At 42.9% G+C, this 22,428-nt stretch overlaps 1 protein-coding gene across 11 annotated transcripts in view; it reads right to left on the bottom strand.

Moving 5' to 3' along the window:
- raraa (retinoic acid receptor, alpha a) overlaps positions 1 to 22,428 on the bottom strand; it is a 590,811-nt gene that overhangs the window by 316,520 nt on the left and 251,863 nt on the right. For 9 of the 11 annotated variants that reach the window (XM_078224102.1, XM_078224111.1, XM_078224103.1 and 6 more), the window contains one exon: positions 9,520 to 9,574. The exons of 1 other annotated variant lie outside the window; for it this stretch is intronic. The gene's annotated coding sequence lies outside the window, so the exon portion shown is untranslated. Of the gene's footprint in view, positions 1 to 2,333; positions 2,430 to 9,519; positions 9,575 to 22,428 lie in introns of those variants that run through there. One more of the 11 variants, XM_078224108.1, reaches the window with a different exon arrangement.

The following is a 22,428-nucleotide window of genomic DNA, read 5'->3' as shown; positions in this document are numbered from 1 at the left end:
GTTTCAAAAGTCAAATTTTCGAACACTTAATTTGTGAAAATATAACTAATAAATATATTAATAGAATCATTGAATCCCTACTGCACAGGAGGCCATTCAGCCCATCGAGGCTGCACCAACAACAATCCCACCCAGACCCTATCCCCATAACTCCAAGTATTTACCCTACTAGTGCCCAGACACGAAGGGGTAATTTGGCATGGCCAATCCACCTAACCTGTACATCTTTGGAGTATGGGAGGAAAGCCGAGGACCCGGAGGAAACGGGGAGAACGTGCAACCTCCACACAGACAAGTCACCCGAGGCCGGAATTGAACCCGGGTCCCTGGCGTTATGAGGCAGCAGTGCTAACCACTGTGCCACCGTGTAGGAACAAATTCTTAAAGATTGTGCATGTGCACATGCTTTCTTTGTGTCACACCAAGGAGACAGATTTAAGAATTGGCAAAAGAACCAGAGGTGACATGAGGAAACATTTTTTCCTTGATGAATTATTGTGACTTGGAATGCGCTGCCTGATATGGTGTTGGAAGCAGATTCAGCAGAACGTAAAGGGAAAGCATTTGCAGGCCAAGGGGAACGAACAGGGAACTGGGCTTTACTTGGATAGTTCTACCAGACAGTACACACAGACACAAAAGGCCAGATGACCTCCCTTCTTTGCAGTGTGATTCCATGATTTGCTTACATTTTCCCTGTTGCTTTTCCCCTCTTTTAATGATGTTGCTATTTCTTGATGGGTTTCACAGGTGACCGTCATTCTATAGTAGCTTGCCAGTGGACCCTCACCATTTGTGAATCCGGAGATTGAGCTAGTAGTCAGGCTATTTGATCACAGAGCCACTTTTTGGTAGAGATCATGGGGCAGATATTCTGACTAAATTTCCCCTCTTTCTGCTAGTCTGAAATCCACGGCCACCATTGCTGCCGCAGAGCCCATGGTCCCAAAATCTCGCCCCGTGACTCAGTTTGGAAAGCGCTTGTTAAGACCAATTGTAGTGATCTAATCATTACTCCAGAGGTGAATCGACCAATCTCATCATGCAGTACAAAGAACAAGAGAGAACAAATCACGTAGAAATCCACTATCTTAGAAAAGACAAACTCGTGCACATGAACAATGTGGAAAAAGTACTGAAAAATGTCTTGCTAAATAAAGATGTCGATTGAAGTGGTAGGTTCTACATTATCTAGATTGGGATGCCACCCGAAAAGATTAATCAAAAAAATGCCCCCCCCCAAATAATTTGGGCAGAAGACACTTGGCCTTCGTAAGGTAAACCCTGATTTTTGCTGGATAATTGCATGTGACAACAGTCTTAAGGAGGAAGCAACCATAAAACAATTGCAATTCCAACTGGATGTTATCAATAATCAAACGCTTCAATAAGAGAAAACATACATTCAAAACAACCCACACACCCTACTTGCAACAGAACTAAAAGGGATTACAGCTGCTTTTAAATTGGATTTCAAGAGTTACATGGATGCCACTGACTTCCAACAGGCAAGCATTGCAAATCTAGCAGCAAACCCCAGCTTCTGCCAGCTTTGCTCAGCCTGTTTGCCAAAAAGACCGGTCTCCCTCATATCGTAATTTATTGGCATTTTACATGCAAAATACTGGAAATACAATGGAGTTGGGATCAGGTATGTGAAACTTTGACATCAGCGCAGTCACTCCCTCAAGAAGCAGATTAAAAGGATCCATTTGTAAACTGTCTCAGTCACGGCAATCTCAGAAACTTTCTATTAAGCATATATCATAACTCAATAAAATAAACCAGAAGATGAATGAAATATTATCTTTTCATTCATCAAACTTTTCTCTCATCCTTACCCCCACAATAAATGATTATTTTTTACTTTGGAAATGGAACACACACACATTGGTCACTTAGGAATTAAACAAGCAGAAGCAGGGGATTCGATTGTCATTAGCTCCGCAGTGCTACAACTCTTTTCTCTCTTCCTCCCTCTCTCTACCCCCTTTATTTTCTTTCCTTTGTTTTTGGCACAGCGGCTGGAAAAATATCAGCAAACTCAGTCGACTGACAGACTGGGGCCAAGAACCAGGCTTCAGACAGAGCTCTGATTCCCACAGGCGAACAGACTGATCGAAAACAGAACACAGTCTAGGCACTACAGGACCTGAACCAGGGCCAATCAGTAAACATGCAGCCTAGAAAACACATTATCCGCACCTAATTTCTCAGTAACTTTCTTCCCCCTTTCGTTAAGTAGCCAAAATATTCGCAGGAATAAAACCGTAAGATCGCTTCCGCTGTCAGATGTGCCCAACTGCACATGAAATGGTGAAGTCTGCACCAACCTTGTATCTGGAATCCTCGTAAGAGGCGCACACTGGTGTCAAATCCATTTGAACAGAGAGCAGAATGGTGAAAAGGAGGGGAAGGCAGGTTAACTGTGTAAACTTTGGAAACAGGAAAAACAAAGATGTAATATGAGAACTCCGCCGATGTCATCAACCCAGCAAGCCAGTTGAAATCCTGTGACTGCAGACTCCCGAGCACATCACTCACTACACCCACCTGTCGAGCAGTGCATCGGATTTGCGAGCTTCTGCGATTTCCTGTCTGTTCGCCTGGCAGCACAGGCGATGCACTGGCAGCAGAAGGATTACAGGGAATGACACAGGCAGTTACAGTACAACAGGAACATTGTGAAACACAAGAGTTACTGCTCAGCTGAAAAAAAAAATCAGCTCTCCCCGATCACTTTGGAAATTTAACCAGTGACTAATTGAACTGCACAGAATATAAAGATCCTAGGTACAGTTCTGGGTCTGTGCCAAGATGGCGGATCTCAGTTAAGGCAATGGCCATCAATGGTGCTATCAATTGCATTCGAGTTCGCAAAGGGAAATTCACTCTGGGTTCCTGTCCAACAGTTCCTGCTGGATTTACTTACATGTGCAAGGAGGTGAGGGGAGGCCAAGTTTAGCTCTGGTGCCCCCACCACTTCCCAACCATCAAAGTAGAACGACTTTTACACTACATTCAGAATGGCAGTGAGTACAGGAAGGGGAGTGGCATCTTTGGAACCCAATCTCAAAACAAGGCGTCAATGACTTTTGGAGAGGAGAGCAAGGGACATTAATTGGCAAAGGAAAATAAATATTCAGCAAAAACAGCTTTTCAATTTGGCTCACTCAAAATTGTAGTAATTATTTCAAACTGCTGCTCATCGCTACACTTTGGCCAAGGGGAAAGGAGTGGTTGGGATCTCCAACTGGAACGCACATTAGGTGGGCATTGGGACTGCTTCAAGCACCTGCAAGTGACTGACTCACAGCAATCAGTGATAGGTTCATTTCATGTTCTTGGGATCAACCTTTGTTTCACTGTCTAGGGGTGGCATGGTAGCACAGTCGTTAGCACTGCTGCTTCACAGCGCCAGGGACCCGGGTTCAATTCCCGGCTTGGGTCACTGTCTGTGTGGAGTTTGCTTGTTCTCCCCGTGTCTGCTTGGGTTTCCTCCGGGTGCTCCGGTTTCCTCCCACAGTCCAAAGATGTGTGGGTTAGGTTGATTGGCCAGGTTAAAAATTGCCCCTTAGAGTCCTGAGATGCGTAGGTTAGAGGGATTAGCGGGTAAATATGTGGGGGTAGGGCCTGGGTGGGATTGTGGTCGGTGCAGACTCGATGGGCCGAATGGCCTCCTTCTGCACTGTAGGGTTTCTATGATTCTATGATTCAATCTCACAAGAAAATTCAGCACTCCTTCATCGCTCCAGGCCCTGCACCTGCACTGCCTTTGAGTGCGGCTCAATGCAGGAAGTGCAAGTATCAGTGAATTTTACCTGGACTGTTTCTGCTGCCAGGTTCTGTCTTCATCTTTTCTTTAGAATAGAAACCAAATATTCTAAGTCACAGAAAACTAATCAGAATTACTCCTGAACAAGATGTACCAAAAACAGGAAACAATGGAAATACTCAACAGCTAAAATTAGACGCACAGTCATTGTCCTGAAATGTTAACTGTTTCTCTCTCCACAGATGCTGCCCGGCCTGCTGAGTATTTCCAGTATTTTCTGTTTTTATTTCAGATATCCAGCTTCAACTGCATTTTGCTTTTGTAAAAGGATAGTGTAGAATCACTGTAAAATCCAACCTTGACAAAGCTGCCCCAAAATTGTTTTAATTCAATGAAACATAGAATAACGCAGCACAGAAGGAGACCATTCAGCCCATCGTGCTTCTATGAAAGAGCTATCCAATCAGCTCCACTCCTCTAACGCTTTGCCCTACTCATTTCTCCTTTTCTGGTACACAAATCTGATTCCCTTTTGAAAGCTACCCACTGAATCTGCTTTCTTTTTAAAGTTAAAGTTTATTTATTAGTCACAAGTAAGGCTTACATTAAAGCTGCAATGAAGTTACTGTGAAATTCCCCTAGTCGCCACACTCTGGCGCCTGTTTGGATCAATGCGCCCTAACCATTCTCCATTCTTGCTCCCAGAAACAAGTCGCTGCATTAAAAAAAAATAATTTGCCTCTTGGATTTTTCATCAATTACCTGAAATTTGTGCTCTCTGCTGACTGACCCTCTTCCAGTAGAAGCAAGTTTCTATACAGTTGCTTTGTCAAACACTTTCACAATTAAATCAAAATCATATTCGAATTGTAAGATCAGTCAGTCTGGATTTACCATGAAATAAGTCTACAGATAGAGAAAAACAATGATTTGATCTGACTGGATTCTAGACCGACTATTTCAAATGCATTGGGTACATCACATTCCCTAAATCCTTTTGACACATATCAACTGCAAGATGTGAAAATTGATACGAACTTAAACCAGAACGGCTTCTGCAGATTTTTTAAAAAAATATCCCCTTTCCATTACTTAACGAGTAAAGAATTTAACAAAATATACTCTTTGAAATATTTTGTTGCTGATTGCAAGGAAAAATATTTCAGAGAATTCTTATATCACACTATTTTTAGAGTGAAATAACAAACAGTGATCACGCTTGATTTCTTGGTGAAGCATGTTCATGTGCCTCCGACTGATCAAAATATGCACAGCTAGCTGCCATAAACATGGCATTGTATTTAAGCATGACCTGTCCACGGATCTGATACTGAAAACTGAAAGCAGCTGCTATCACCTGCACACCATTAATTATTCCACCACATGTTACGCCTTGAAAGATTTACCACAACCAGCTCAGTTTCCATTCCAGGGCACTGAAGGCTGATACTCCTCCAACACTATGACACGAAGGAGCAAGCATGCTTCTGGAACTTGGCCCTTCCTGGGCCTAAGAGCGCATTAAGAGTTCCTGACAAAGTGGAGCTGCTTTTTGATGGCCCTCCAACAGTCCCTACAATTAATGGTGGGCATAACAGCTCCTCTGGAGCCCAAGAATCAATCTAATAGGGCCTCTATTCTCTGTTTCAATTTACTATAATACAACGCAGCGAAATCCATTTCGGATCTCAAACAATGACGGGACTGAGTACAGGAATGAGATAGAGAATCTGGTGAACTGGCGCAAAGACAATAATCTCTCCCTCAAAATCAATAAAACAAAGGAGATTGTCATCGACTTCAGGAAGCGTAAAGGGGAACATGCCCCTAGCAAGAGCTTCAAGGGTCGAGAGCTTCAAGTTTCTAGGTTTCCAGATCACCAGCAACCTGTCCTGGTCCCCCCTTGCCGATACTATAGTTAAGAAAGCACATCAATGCCTCTACTTCTTGCAGAGGACAAAGAAATTTGGCATGTCAGCTACGACTCTCACCAACTTTTACAGATGCACCATAGAAAGCATTCTTTCTGGTTGTATCACAGCTTGGGATGGCTCCTGCTCTGTCCAAGACCGCAAGAAACTACAAAAGGTTGTGAATGTAGCCCAATCCATCATGCAAACCAGCCACCCATCCATTGACTCTGTCTACACTTCCCGCTCCTTCGGAAAAGCAGCCAGCATAATTAATTAAGGACCTCACCTCGGACATACTCTCTTCCACCTTCTTCCATCGGGAAAGAGATACAAAAGTCTGAGGTCACGTACCAACCGACTCGAGCTTCTTCCCTGCTGCCATCAGACTTTTGAATGGACTTATCTTGCATTAAGTTGATCTTTCTCTACACCCTAGCTATAACTGTTACACTACATTTTGCGCTCTCTCGCTTCCTTCTCTCTGAATGGTATGCTTTGTCTGTTTAGCGCGCAAGAAACAATACTTTTCACTGTATACTAATACATGTGACAATGATAAATCAAATCAAAATCTTGACCTAAGCATTGGATTTCAACATTTTGTTGGTGTCATTCATCTAGCCTGCAAGTTGGGAACACACAGTTGACAACATGCAGGCTCGTAAAAACGCACTTCTGCAATACTGCAACTATGTCCAAATCATACTATTTCTTTCTCATATTCACATTCAATAGTCTTTATTCATTTATATAAAAATTTTAAAGGCCTTTGTTGAAGTATATGGTATGTACTGATCGCTATTCAGTGATCCCCTGCTGGAAGTCATGTATGTGCACTAGATGAGCTCTGGAATTGATGTCGTAATGATGCTTTCTACTGTAGAACAGACAGCAGCTAGAGCCTGGGCTCATAAATAGAGAATGACTACAGGTCAAGGGCATTACACCTCCCTACAGCCACATCCCGACAAGAATCAGAATACGTAGGAAGGAGTACGAATTACTCCCTCTCGAGCCTGCCAACCAGAAAAGCTTGTGGCACAATACGTCAGAGATTCGGAATGAACAACCATTTTTATAATATGAATAGAAAATGGAATTCATCTCACATTTCCCTGTTATCTCTGTGGGCAGGGCTAATCTGTTTTGGACTGTAGATGGGAACTTTAACTTCGGAAACCTTCTGAAAGTACATTTACTGACAACTGTTGCCAATGTCATCCTTTAGAAATGTTTAATACTAACTTTGGCACAATATCAACCATGGCTTTAGAACTTTAAAAAGAGAACAAGGATGGCACAATTGTGGAATATTTTCTTTAGATGTTTGTTTCTTCACACAAGCAGGACAAGGTTTTGCAGTATAATGTGGCCCGATATCATGTTGGCCCTGGAACACATTTAATTGATCCGAGGCACAAATTCTAAAATGCATTTTTTTCATTCAAGATTCTGATTGTTCCCTTTGCGACGTTAAGCATGACCTTGAAAGCCCTGCTGTTTTAAAAAATGTGAAAATCAAGTTCCTAATCTGAACTGGTTGGAACCGAACACAATGCAGAATCATTAACTTGTCACTCAGAAGGTGGTGCATCTGAAACTGGGCAATCCGAGCTAGACCGAGGTGCAAGTGTGAGAGATTATTTGATTTTTAAATGAGGAGGAAGACTCACCATTTAAATGCAGTATCAATGCTTAAAATTAGCAGCAGAAAGCAGCACTGAAATCTGGGGTGGTGGGGACGTTTGAATATTACAGCAATGGAGGAGTGCAGCAATAGCTGTAAGCACTGTTCCTCCTGTGTTGTGATGTTCAATTCTTCTTCCCAACTTCAATCGTGCTCATGGCTTTTAAAGATTTAATAGTCATCAGTAAATTTGAGGAAAATTTTCTTTGCTGGCATCAGAACAATCACAGAGCCAATGCTACTGGCTAAACATGCAATCGCTCACCGGTCACCTAATGATGATCTTCTAATATAGTTTTATAGCCTACCGCTATTATTAAAGGTTGCTGTATAGTTTTAAAAGTCCACACTATAAATTATTAAAATTGCGCCAGTGCGCTGGTTTCAAAGCTATCAGCTCAGAAGGAAGCTATGTGCCCCATCAAACCTGCATGATACACTGAATGAAAGTTATGCACCGTGTACATTTTTCTATAGCGTTTCATTTCTTTCAAAAAAAATGATTTACATCCGTTTTAAAAGCGATTTACAGTCTTTTCTTGAATGGCTCTCCACACCCAAACAATCCTCTGTATTAAACATTTCTAACCTTTCCTTTCCTAGTTTCTTCTAATGATCTTAACTTTATATTCCCTTAATTGCTACTTCACCAATTAGTAGCAATAAATTTTCTCTGATCATCAGAATTCTTCAATTTCTAATTGCTTAATTAGATTTCCTCTTAAAGTTTATTTATTAGTGTCACAAGTAGGCTTACTGCAATAAAGTTACTGTGAAAATCCCCTGGTTGCCACATTTCGGCGCCTGTTCGGGTACACGGAGGGAGAATTTAGCATAGCCAATGCACCTAACCAGCACATCTTTCGGACTGTGGGAGGAAACTCACGCAGACAGGGGGAGAATGTGCAGACTCCGCACAGACAGTGACCCAAGCCGGGAATCGAACCCGGGTCTCCGGCTTTGTGAGGCGGCAGTGCTAACCACTGTACCACCATGCCGCCCTCAGTCCTGGTGAAAGGAGTACTACTGTCTCTAATCCCTTCTTATAACTGAAGTCCCTCATCCCTATATCATTTTAATAAATCTCTTCTATCATAGATAAAGCTCGGCACAACATCGTGGGCCGAAGGGCCTGTTCTGTGCTGTACTGTTCTATGTTCTATACATAACCCTGCCATCCTTTATAAAGTTGGGCACCCCTCTTCTCAATAGGTCTGGTGGCTTTGGACCAATCTCCTCCTTCTTTCTGATCAATATCTTAGCCTCAACTAACATTCAGGCTTGGCAACCTTTTGTGAAAGACGTGAGCCAATGTTTAGTAAAACCAAGCAGTGTAAGCCCAGCTCCAAATGGGCGCATTGTCCTGAAATGGGTATCTCGGCTTACTCACGGACTGTCCCACTACCTCCACATTCGTCCCTGTATCTCTTTAACACTATTTCATAGTTTGTCTTGTTATAAAGAATTAAATGAAACCTATAGCACAGATCTAGGCCGTTGACCATTGAGGCTTATGCCAGTGTTTACAATTCACAGGAGGTTCCTCCCATTCTAACAATCTCTTTCCATCCCTGCCTTCATAATTATCCAATCTCTTCTTCCTCAGGTATGTATCAAGCCTCCTCACTTTCAGCACTTCAATATTACCTCCATGTGGCAGCAAGTTCCACATTCGCACCACTCTTTTCAGACTTGATTTTGCCTGCAGTGTGAGACCTTCCCCCTAGGTTTCCCAGTACTAAGAGGATCATTTTCACTTTCAGTGGAAAACAGACATTAGTGGATCAATCAACAGTTATATACCCAGGCTCAACTCCCGTTCCAATAAAATCAACGGTTTAAAAAATCATCAGTCGGTGTAAATTGGGCAGCCAATTCAGTACCATCAGTTCTCCAAACTTTGGTGAATGTCAAAATTGACCTCAAAAAGTTCAGACCAGAACCAGAATGCCTTCCCCAGCTAAGGATAAGTGACCAGTAGCAATTAATAAGAAGAAAAATACATACATAGAATTCCATTAAAAGAGAATTCTCATTAAATTTTCTCTCCACAAAAATTCAATTTGAGTTCAATCCCCATCTTACACCTTAGTTCAATATTTCTAGATTTGCTTTGGAAATTAATAAAGAATAAAGAAACTTACCACTGAAATATTTAATGCATCCCCAAGAGTTCCAAAACTAATTCAAACAGGGTACCTGTGAATAAAAAATGACAAACTGTTAAGACATTTTATTTTTTTTAAAAAATCAACTGCTTTACAAAGAAGGTATTGATGAATTCATTGCTAAGACATCTTCAATCACTAATGTAATGATGTGGGTCATCTCTCACTTATCCTTGACATTGCAGTTTTATACAGGATTGTTCAATTATGTAGTTGTAATCTGGGCAATCCTGATCGTTCACTGGGTCTATCCAGTGATTACCTGAGCTACACAAACCAGAAGAACTCGGGCTCAATACCTGGCTTGTGACGATTTTGAGAAAACTAGTGAAAGTAACCATAGGTAGCATTTTCACCTCCAAATCAGATGGTCATGGGTTCAAGTTCCACTCAAGGGACGTGATTTTTCACGCCTTCCCCCCCTGCCTCCATCACTCTCAACTAGGTTTCCCGTTCTATGCACCCCGCCATTGCCAGGACTTGAGGACAAAAATTAAGGCTGACACTCCAGTGCAATATTGATGGAGTGCTGTACTGTTGGAGATGCCATCTTAGAGATGCCACTGAGATATTAACCCGAGGACCGATCTGCCCTTTCAGGTGGATATGAAAGATCCCATGGCACTATTTTAAAGATGTGGAGATGCCGGCGTTGGACTGGGGTAAACACAGTAAGAAGTCTCACAACACCAGGTTAAAGTCCAACAGGTTTATTTGGTAGCAAATACCATAAGCTTTCGGAGCACTGCTCCTTCGTCAGATGGAGTGGAAATGTGCTCTCAAACAGTGCAAACAGGCAAAATCGAGTTGCAGAATACTGATTAGAATGCGAATCCTACAGCCAGCCAGGTCTTAAAGGTACAGACAATGTGGGTGGAGGGAACATTCAACACAGGTGAAAGAAATGTGTATTGCCTCCAGACAGAACAGCTAGTGAGATTCTACAAGCCCAGGAGGCAAGCTGTGGGGGTTACTGATAATGTGACATAAATCCAACATCCCGGTTTAGGCCGTCCTCATGTGTGCGGAACTTGGCTATCAGTTTCTGCTCAGCGACTCTGCGCTGTCGTGTGTCATGAAGGCCGCCTTGGAGAACGCTTACCTGAAGATCCAAGGCTGAATGCCCATGACTGCTGAAGTGCTCCCCCACAGGAAGAGAACAGTCTTGCCTGGTGATTGTCGAGCGGTGTTCATTCATCTGTTGTCGTAGTGTCTGCATGGTTTCCCCAATGTACCATGCCTCGGGACATCCTTTCCTACAGCGTATCAGGTAGACAATGTTGGCCGAGTTGCAAGAGTAGGTACCATGTACCTGGTAGATGCTGTTCTCACGTGAGATGATGGCATCCGTGTCGATGATCCGGCACGTCTTGCAGAGGTTGCTGTGGCAGGGTTGTGTGGTGTCGTGGTCACTGTTCTCCTGAAGGCTGGGTAGTTTGCTGCGGACAATGGTCTGTTTGAGGTTGCGTGGTTGTTTGAAGGCAAGAAGTGGGGGTGTGGGGATGGACTTGGCGAGATGTTTGTCTATCAGGTACTCTTGCAACTCGGCCAACATTGTCTACCTGATACGCTGCAGGAAAGGATGTCTCAAGGCATGGTACATTGGGGAAACCATGCAAACACTACGACAACAGATGAATGAACACCGCTCGACAATCACCAGGCAAGACTGTTCTCTTCCTGTGGGGGAGCACTTCAGCAGTCACGGGCATTCAGCCTTGGATCTTCAGGTAAGCATTCTCCAAGGTGGCCTTCACGAAACACGACAGCGCAGAGTCGCTGAGCAGAAACTGATAGCCAAGTTCCGCACACATGAGGACGGCCTAAACCGGGATGTTGGATTTATGTCACATTATCAGTAACCCCCACAGCTTGCCTCCTGGGCTTGTAGAATCTCACTAGCTGTTCTGTCTGGAGACAATACACATTTCTTTCACCTGTATTTAATGTTCCCTCCACCCACATTGTCAGTACCTTTAAGACCTGGCTGGCTGTAGGATTCGCATTCTAATCAGTATTCTGCAACTCGATTTTGCCTGTTTGCACTGTTTGAGAGCACATTTCCACTCCATCTGACGAAGGAGCAGTGCTCTGGAAGCTTATGGTATTTGCTACCAAATAAACCTGTTGGACATTAACCTGGTGTTGGGAGACTTCTTACTATTTTAAAGAACAGCAGGAGTTATCCTCGGTAACCTGGTCAATATTTATTCCTCAAACGATATCACAAAAACAGTCCAAGTGACATTGCTGTTTGTAGGAGCTTGCTTACACAAATTGACTGCTGTGTTTCCTATATTAGCATAGTGACTACACTTCAAAGGTACATCCAGTGACTGTGAATGGCACAATATAAATTCAAGTCATTCTTTTACAGGAATGCTACAATTGGCCTTAGCATCCCGAGCTTAAGGCAATGAGAATTAGCCAAGATTGTCATTCTGGATCACTATTCAACAGACTCAGTTTGAACAGCATGTCTATCTATGTTGGGTGCCAGCAGGATCAGGCTTGGTTGAGCTATTTCACACCACTGAATAGCTTCCTGACACCAGGATTCATATGTGGCTACTTCGGTGAAGTTGCGGAGAACAGCTGCAGCCCACCCAACTGTACCCCAGCACACGATTTTCAAGAGATAAGGAGAGAAAATAGACAAGGAGAAGAAAATTCATATGTTTATTAATACTTATCTGAGGAATGGTGGGACATGGGTTAAGACAGACAGCTCCCATCGTGGAAGTCCCCAAACCTGGCTGAGCTGACAGAGGAGGCTGGGCATTGGAATGAGGTGGTTTCCCACATAGTGTTTGACAGTCAAAGAAGAGTCTACTTTGACAAATCCCTTAGCAGACTATTTATACATCAGCACCAGTAAAGAGTCTTGAAATTTTTCATTAACAAAAAAACAGAAAACCGCCTATTTATGTCTCTTGAAGACGACTGACAAGCCAAAATAACATAGTTCAAAGCAGGAATTTCTTGCAGTATGCCAAATGTTTAATTAATTGAAGGAAGACCTTAGCAAGCTTCATGCCTTTAATTCACAACCAAAGCCTCAGAAAAACCCAGACATTCTTCCACTTTTCATTAAAGAATAATCTCGGGCTTAAATTAATCTTGACATTTGACACCCCTAGAATGAATAGCTTTGTGACTCAGGCTGCCGAGGATCACGTATGAAGATTAACCAATCACACAAAAAACAAGTTTCCAAAAAATAATCAAAAATAAACATACAATCTTTAGCAGACCCGGCCACAATCCCACTGTGCCCTGGTGGGACCCACCTCTACTGTCCTCTAACCTGGCATAAGGCACAACAAGATCCGGTGAGGATAGAGCATGGTCTTCTAAGGGCAGCTGGAGAGTCTCATCCTTTACGATGCCATCCAGAAAATTGGGCACCACAATTGGAATCTAGTTGCTAGAAAAGTTTCTGGTAATTTCTCCACCGAAGGTATGACAGAACCACATTACAGATGCCAAGGAATTTTGGCTCAACTACAAATAGTGTCATTAAGTACACATAGCACAATCAATAACCCATTACTTCATAGTTTTTTTTTAAACAACCTCTACCAGCCGATCCAGATAAACAAACCATAAACTTACAACAGTAAACATTAGCATAGTTGTAAAGTACATTCAATTATGCCACCCAACTCAAAGAGAGAGTTATGTGCTGACGCAAGTGTCATTAGCAAGGCCAACATTTACTGCTCATCCCCAATTGCCCTTGAAGTGATTGTGAACTTGAATAACTGCAATCTGCATCATTCAGATAGTCCCACGGTGTTGTTAGGTAAGGAGTTTCAGGATTTTGCCTCTGTCAAAAATGCTCTCGGGCCAGTGGTTAAACACTCGCCCTTTATTTGGAATGTAGCCGCTATGGGGAATTACCAGAGAGTCCCATCAATGGAGTAAAGTGCCACTCTTCCTTTTCAAATATTTTTAAAGCTAAGCTTTCCCAATGTCAACGTGATTCCAATGACAGCACTCTCACCTTGGAGTCAGAAGCTGGTACGTTTTAATTGCAACCTCAGGACTTTAGCACAAAGTTTTGGCTGGCACTGCAGTGTACAATTGAGGGCAAGACGAGAGGTCACACAACACCAGGTTATAGTCCAACAGGTTTACTTGAAATCACAAGCTTTCGGAGCACTGCTCCTGAAGACTTCACCTGATGAAGGAGCAGCGCTCTGAAAGCTTGTGATTTCAAATAAACCTGTTGGACTATAACCTGGTGTTGTGTGGCCTCTCATCTTGCCCACCCCAGTCCAACACCGGCAGCTGCACCTCATGGCCACAATTGAGGGAGTGCTGCACTATCTTTGAGATACTGTGCTGAGAACCTGTCATTAAAGTACAGGTGGACAGAAAAGAATTCATGACATTTTCAAAGAACAGCTGGGAGCTCTCTCCTCAACCAGCATCAGAGACAGATGAACTGCTTGTTCATTTCATTGCTGTTTGTGGGACCTTGCTGCTGCATGTGACTTCAAAACAAAGTGACTACACTTCAAAAGTAAACCGCTTGCTATGAAACACAGTGGGACATTATGAGGATGTGAAAGCTTAAAAAATGCTATGATTTTTCCTGAATTTTGGGAATATAAATGCACTGTAGCATACAGATTAGAAATCTAAGCTTCAACGTGTGGAGTTACGTGTGCACAGGCAGGATAGCAACTGATCTCTGACAAAGGGTCACCCTGTCCCGAAACGTTGACTCTATTCTCTCTCCACAGATGCTGTCGGACCTGCTGAGATTTTCTAACATTTTCTGTTTTTGTTTGAGGATAGCAATTGGGGTTTTCTTAGGGTAGGGAAGATAAAAAGCAGCCAAGACTTTTAGTCCTGATTTTTGAAACAAGTAACCAAGGGGGAAATTCTGCCGTCCCACCCGCCACGGACCATGCAAAGGTCCGCTGACTTGGGCAGGATTTTCCAGTTTTGGGACAAGTGGCCAGAAAATCCTGCTCTAAGTGTGGATGCTACAGTATGGCATTGGTTCAGCTTGTATAGATTAGCCTTACCACAGCCCAGAGTTCAGATATCTGCACTCTGTTTTGGCTCACACACGAAGATCAGTTTCTTGAGGGAGACACTGGAGGAAATTGTGGAACTATATCCTAAGGGGGCCGGGGGGTGGGGCGAGGGGGGGCTGTCTGCTTCAACATATGATGTCAAGAGCTATTTCATCAAGATGTCTTTAGTAAATTTTTCATCAAAACTGTGTTTCAGCCCCTTCCAAGCCTTCAACTATCTTCTCAGGTGTGACTGAATTGACATTGAAATAAATCCAGTTTGTTTTTCTTCATGTCTGAATTGGTGCAAAATACCACAAAATCGTTTCCTCATTTCAAACACAATTACTACTGCATATTCCATGTTTTTACAATAAACTCAATCCTATTTTCATTTATTTATCTTACTTGCACCTTCAGTAACCGATACTATGTGCATCGGCTTGTCTTTTTCTTTTGCCTAGCTGATTGATGCGAATAAAAATCTTCCCTCATTGTTTCCTAATCAAAAGGCCTAATCACTTCTCTCAAGTCTGTAAATTCCTTTCTTGAGAAATTAATGCAAATAGCTTGGAGTGATTTGTCCAGTGATACCTTTTTCTTCATGTTCTGAAACAATTGGTCCCTGATCAATGTTGGTCATTGTCCACTATAGCCAAAATTAAGAACCAACTCCGTGGAGAAATCCAGGACGCAAGCTCTGACAAATCCAATTTTTTCTCCGATCATTTTTCTTTCCTTTAATTTGTCTCCCTTTTAATCTCCTCTCTTGAAGGCCCTAACTTGCTGGATATAGACCCAAGGCACCACCTGTCCTCCAAGTGGTTAATCTTCACATGAGCCTAGATAGTCAGCGCTGCATCATTATTCAGTGGAAAGCATCATAACTTAGAGTGATCCTGTCAAATAAATGCAATCAGGAGAAGGAGACATACCTGATTGCCACCCATCTTGTTATCTAGCAAGGGAACGGTGATCATCCTAACCGCCTCAGATTAGGGTTAAATCTCAGTATCTTCTGGAAATACATCAGCCAAAGCCTTTATTTACTTGGCTATTGGGAAAACATTCCTGTCCTTATTTGTAAGAAATATAACTTCACTATTTCTGAGGACAGCTATTAATCTGCAAAGAGGTAGGTATTAGATTCAAGTAAATTTGGTGACAGGAATGTGAACAGACTATAGATTTCCCTCTGGAGTTAACAGAGCATCATCATTATAACTGTGCTATACTAGTGCAGCACAGGCCCTTTCCCAACTAACAGCCCCATCTGCTACCACTCCTCTCCGCAGTAGAGATTGCACATTATGTTATACAAGGAATTTTCAGTGCAGTTTCAACAGGAAGTTTTGGTCAAAAGAATCAAATTAAAAAAAACATACACTTCCCTGTTATTTTTCTGCAACTCAGAGAATTAAAATAATGGCACTGTGACTGTAATCGTGGGGCAGACTTTCAGCTCTGTACTGCTGGCTTCTTTTGGTGAAATTCACCCAAAACTGGAACAGCCCACTGTGGAATTTTAAACACAAAATATTTGAAAGTATTTTATGCCAGACATCGGGGTGAATTTTCCCGTCCCGCCCACCACGGGAATCGTAGCGGGCAGGACACAGACCATGCAAAGATTCATTGACCTCGGATGAGATTTTCTAGTTTCGGGGCAAGCGCGGCCAGAAAATCCTGCCCATCATGTCAGAAGTCACGTCCCAAGGTGAATTAATCAACCTCAAGTGCAATCTCAAGGAGGCACTCAAAGTTAAGCCAATTCTTTTAGGCACTTGGACACTAAGAGGCACATTTTAAAATGTTTTCATAGAATAGAATCATAGAATCCCTACAGTACTGAAGGAGGCCATTTGGCCCATCAAGTCTGTACCGACCACGTCCCACCCAAGCCCTATTCCCCTAACCCCACACATTTACCCTGCTAATCCCCCCGACACTAGGGTCAGTCTAGCATGGCCAATCAACCTAACCCGCACATCTTTGGACTGTGGGAGGGAACCGGAGCACCCGGAGGAAACCCACGCAGACACGGGGAGAAATTGCAAACTCAGTTTTAAGTGCAATTGTTTTTTTAAATTACAATGAAACTAACTTATCACAATCTAATGAGCAAATAGTCTGTTTTCAAATTGGGTTATTGGTAAAATTGAATTGACAGTGATTAAAATTGCCTTCACTTTGTGATTAACGGTGGCACTGTTCACAGCATCAGGGACCCGGGTGCAATTCCTGGCTTGGGCCACTGTCTGTGCGGAGTCTACACTTTCTCCCTGTGTTTGCGTGGGTTGCCTCCAGGTGCTCCGGTTTCCTCCCACAGTCCGAAAAACGTGCTCGTTAGATGCATGCTAAATTCTTCCTCAGTTACCCGAACAGGCGCTGGAGTGTGGCGACTAGAGGATTTTCACAGTAACTTCATTGCAATGTTAATGTAAGCCTACTTGCGACACAAATAAATAAACTTAACTTAAAAAACCTTTAGCTGTACACATCAACCTGAATCAAGTTGCCACTCTTAAATATATCAAGGGATATTGTTTTAAAACCATTTTTTACAAAAAAGGAATGATGCTTTGAAACATATTGCACTAATTCACGGGAGATTTCACGAAGAGAATTCTTTCTCTCTCACAGGGTCGTTAGTCTGTGGAGTTCACTTTCCCAGAAAGCTGTGAAGGCTGGGTCATTGAACTTATTCAAGCCTGAGTTAGATAGATTTTTGATCGACAAGGGAGTCAAGGGTTATGAGGGGTAGACAGGAAACTGCAGTTGAGGTCACAATCAGATCTTATTGAAAGCCAGAAGAGCCAAATGACCTACTCCTGATTTCTATGTTCCTCTGTTCATCGGCAATAGAAAAATGAGTTTGAGCAGAAAACAAATGGTCTTAGTTCTGAAATGAAACAGGAGACAGGGAGAAGGATAAAATCACTTCGTTCTGCATAACCATTAATAGGTAATTCCAAATGTTACACATTAACAGTTTGAAACAAGTTGCATCCCACAAATGATGGACTCCACCAGGGATTAATGACTACTTGCAAACTAATCAGGTGGCCAGATTTTCATTATCTTGCTTACTAATGGATGTCATTTGTGCCAGAGCTGGCTGATGGGAATCAGATGTTTTATACTGAGTAGGTCGCTGAATTTCACAAATCTGCTTCGCTCTAGCAGAGCGACATCAGTCAAAACATTGAATTGAACATCAGTAGCAAACAGGCATTTTCCACATAACAAGCAACCTCCGCAAAATCTTTTTCATTAGCCTCAGCACGCTACGAAACTGCTGATACGGCACATCCAAAAAACTAGCACGTGCAACAGCCACTTCCTTCCGAGCAGCATTCTAATTTTTCAGACGAATACAATGTTTAAATCCTCGTACATCTCATGTCTTTGAAGTTAATTTCAGTTCAACACTATTACGGGTGGGTCAGTGAATGTTACAGCTGATAAACACACCAGCCCTGGAAATATCTGCTTTCTCCGAGATAAAATACAGCTGATTTTAATAGAGATCAACTATAGTGAAAACATGCCAAAATGTTCTTGTTTACTGTTAATTACTGCCAAATGTGAGGCTCCTTTTGTTCTCTAAACTAACATCCACTAAACCTGTCTCAGATCAGTCTGATGCTCCATTTATATTACCGATCTATCTCTGAAGGCAACTCCATGTTGTAAACAAGGTGCCCTATGAACCTCCAGAGGTATGGAATGTTTATTATGCAAAGAGGTTTTGTTCTCTAACCCTGGAGGAAATGTGGGTGCAGTGAATTGTCGCCAATTTTGTTCTGGCTGTGGGTAGGTTTGAGTTTCCGTGTGTTTTCATGTGGACAAGGTCAGGATCACACTGATGCGTGATGTTCCCCCACTTTCATACTGCTCGTCGGCACTCACAAATCAAGAATGGCCGTTTGAGTGAAATGGCCAACTGGCTGCCAGTTCATGCAGTGAATGTTGACCAGCTGAATTCCCACAAAACGAGAGCTGGACTCGTATCTGCTTGGGGTGGAGATCGCCTCCTAGAAAAGGTTGGTACTGTACAAAGTTGGTAGTGTTGGTCTACCAACTGTTAGTCCAAAGATGCGCGGGTTAGGTTGATTGGCCATGGCTAAAAATTGCCCGTTAGAGTCCTGAGATGCGTAGGTTAGAGGGATTAGTGGGTAAATATGTAGGGATATCAGGGTAGGGCCTGGGTGGGACTGTGGTCGGTGCAGACTCTATGGGCCGAATGGCCTCTTTCTGTACTGTAGGGTTTCTATGATTCTATGTGGAGTTTGCACATTCTCCTTGTGCCTGTGTGGGCTTCAAAGAGAACTAAGAAAAGTACAGCACAGGAACTGGCCCTTTGGCCCTCCAAGCCTGTGCCGATCATGATGTTGTAACTAAACTAAAAAAACCTTCTGCTTTTACTCGGTCCGTATCCCTCTATTCCCTTTCCCATTCATGTACCCATCCAGATGCCTCTTAAATGTTGCCAATGTGCCTGCTTCCACCACTTCTTCTGGCAGCACGTTCCAGGCACCCACCACTCTGCATGAAAAACTTCCCCCTCACATCTCCCTTAAACTTTCCCCCTCTCACCTTTAATTGACACTTGCACCACAAGAAAAAGCCTCTGACTATCTACCCTCTCAATGCCTCTCATAATTTTGTAAACCTCTATCAGGTCTCCCTTCAGTCTCCATCTTTCCAGTGAAAACAATCCTAGTTTATTCAACATAGTCATAGTCAACACCCTCGAGACAAGGCAACATCCTGGTGAACATTCTTTGCACTCTCTCCAAAGCTTCTACATCCTTCTGGTAGTGTGGTGACCAGAACTGCACGCACGACTCCAAATGCAGCCTAACCAAGATTTTATATAGCTGCAACATGATTTCCAACTCTTGCACTCAATGCCCCGACTGATAGAGGCAAGCATGTCATATGCCTTCTTAATCACCTTAGCCACCTATGTTGTCACTTTTAGGGAACTGTGGACCTGCATGCCCATATTTTGTTTTTGCTTCTCCTCACTATTGGTGGTGCATAGCCATGAGAAACCATAACAATGGGGAAAGTTGTTTATGAGGATGCCGGAGCACTTGGCTCTCAAGTGGAGACCTGCGATCTCTGAAAACTCTTCAAATCTTTCATTACAAAAAGTTGCAAGTTCCTGTTGGCTAATCCACTTGACACATTCATTGTCCTGGAGTTGCCACACGATTCATCCTAAATTCTGTTGGATCCATTAGCCAGCTAATATGATGGAACCCAATATTTTGAAACTACAAACTGGGTCATGAATGTGGCCCAGTCCATCATGCAAACCAGCCTCCCATCCATTGACTCCGTCTACATTTCCCACTGCCTCGGAAAAGCAGCCAGCATAATCAAGGACCCCATGCACCTCGGACATACTCTCATCCACCTTCTTCCATCAGGAAAAAGATACAAAAGTCTGAGGTCACGTACCAACCGACTCAAGAACAGCTTCTTCCCTGCTGCTATTAGACTTTAGAATGGACCTACCTCATATTAAGTTAATTTTTCTCTACACCTTAGCTCTGACTGTAACACTACATTCTGCACTCTCTCCTTTCCGTCTCTATGAATGGTATGCTTTGTCTGTATAGCATGCAAGAAACAATACATTTCATTGTAAACTAATACATGTGACAATAAAATTAATCAAATCAATTCAATATTTTGTTCATCCCACACTCATGATTTGACCCGAGAGGCACAACAGTGGGGCAGGATTCACCTCCTTTACATTGATAACATGTTGTTTGTTGCTGGCGGACTATTGCATGCTTACATTGCCAGCACACAAACGCTCAGCAGCATTCACACCAGGACCTTAAATCCACCAACGTGAAATCCGATAAACCACCTGCTGAGCCTAGATGGTGCAATAACTATTAACACCCCTGCTGCTTCAGAGCAGATGAAAACAATGTTAATGTGAATAGTAATAGCACAAGAAACATTCTGCATGGCTGCTGATCCAATGACACAGCTACGAAGTTTAATGAATATACAATTTACACAATTGCCCTTATACCTGTAATTTTAATTGGTTACAACTCGGAAAGGGGATCAAATATTAATGGAAAATTTTGAAGAAATCAATGGACTTGAACATTCACAGTAGCTGCACCAACTGCTATGAGGGAAAAAAAAAATCACTACATTTAATTAACATGAAATTAGTCTCAGGGGCATGATAATTAATAGGGATATGTAAACACCACATTTAATAGCAATGGCATATTTTTATACATAAGATAGTGCCCCTACCTTTTGCATCTGAACTCCAATAGGCAGCTTTCTGCAAGGCAAGACATATAGGGTGGAATTTTCCTCTCCCGCCCACCATGCAAAGGTCCGTTGACCTTGGGTAGGACTTTCTGGTCTTGGGGTGAGCGCAACTGGAAAGTCCCACCCATAAAGTCAAGGATAAAACTAGTAACAAGATTATCATCCTCCATGTGAGACAGGACTTTGTCGGAAAACGATGTGCAAAAGTATTTCATAGAATCGTAGAATCTCTCCAGTGCAGAAAGAGGCCATTTGGCCCATTGAGCCCGCACCGACCACAATCCCACCCAGGCTCTATCCCCGTAGCCCCACATATTTACCCTGCCAATCCCCCTGACATTAAGGGACAATATAGTATGGCCAATCAACTTAACCCGCACATCTTTGGACTGTGGGAGAAAACCGGATCACCCAGAGGAAACCCATGCAGACACAGGGAGAACGTGCAAACCCCATACTGACAGTCACCTGAGGCCAGAATCAAACCTGGATCCCTGGCACTGTGAGGCAGCAGTGCAAATGGTCGCAGCCACCAGAACAGCCTGGCAGTGCTGCTGTTGTGCCACTTTGTCACACAGTGATGGTTCACTGGTGCAGTGTGCATTGATGGCCAGTTCTCACATGGCAGATATCATTTCCTATTTAAGTTTGGCAAAGGGAGGTCAATAAACCTGGCTCAGCTACAAAACTCAGTCACATCAATACAGATCTACTTCCGCCACTTAAAATTTATCACACAAATGTACACCAGAAATTTACTGAGTTGTACCAGACGAACAACCCATGGATCCAGAGTTTGAACAGTGGCAAGTTATGAATTTGAATTTGAGAACTCAGAAATTTGCAGTCTGGTATCAGATAAAATGACCATAAAAGCTACCGTACTACTGGGAAAATAAAATAATTGGTTTATCAAGGTCCTTCAGGGAAGGGGCCTGCCACTTCTTTCCAGTCTGGCATATACATGGCTGATGTGTGGGCGCAGAGTGGACCAATAACATTAGTCATCTGATTGTAATAGTGGGAATCCCCAAGCCATTTTCCTAACTGGCATTTAGGGTATGATGTGGGTGAGCTACGAGTGCTGACGTAGCATTCACACATAGCTTGGCAGTCGAGTGTGAAGTGGAAGGAAGGGAAGGGATGTTGGTGACAAATCCAGAATTCAGCCGCTCCTGCATAGCACTAAGCCAAAGAGATATACAGCTCGGATACAGGCCCTTCAGCCCAACTCATCCATGCTGACCATGTTTCCTAAACAAAACTAGTCCTATTTGCCTGCATTTGGCCCATGTGCCTCTAAACCTTTCCCATCCATGTACTTGTCCAAATGTTATTTAAATGTTGTAATTGTACCCGCCCCTACCACCTCCTCTGGCAGCTCATTCCATATACACATCGTGTATATGGAATGAGCTCCCAGAAGAGGTGGTAAGGGCAGGTACAATTTACCTGTGTATGAAAAAGTTACTCCTCAGGTCCCTTTTAAATCTTTCCCCTCTCACCTTAAACCCATGTCTTCTGGTTTTGGACT

The sequence above is a fragment of the Mustelus asterias genome, chromosome 11 (genome assembly GCF_964213995.1).
Source record: "Mustelus asterias chromosome 11, sMusAst1.hap1.1, whole genome shotgun sequence".
Lineage (NCBI taxonomy): Eukaryota > Metazoa > Chordata > Chondrichthyes > Carcharhiniformes > Triakidae > Mustelus > Mustelus asterias.
This window is presented reverse-complemented; position numbering and strand designations above follow the sequence as displayed.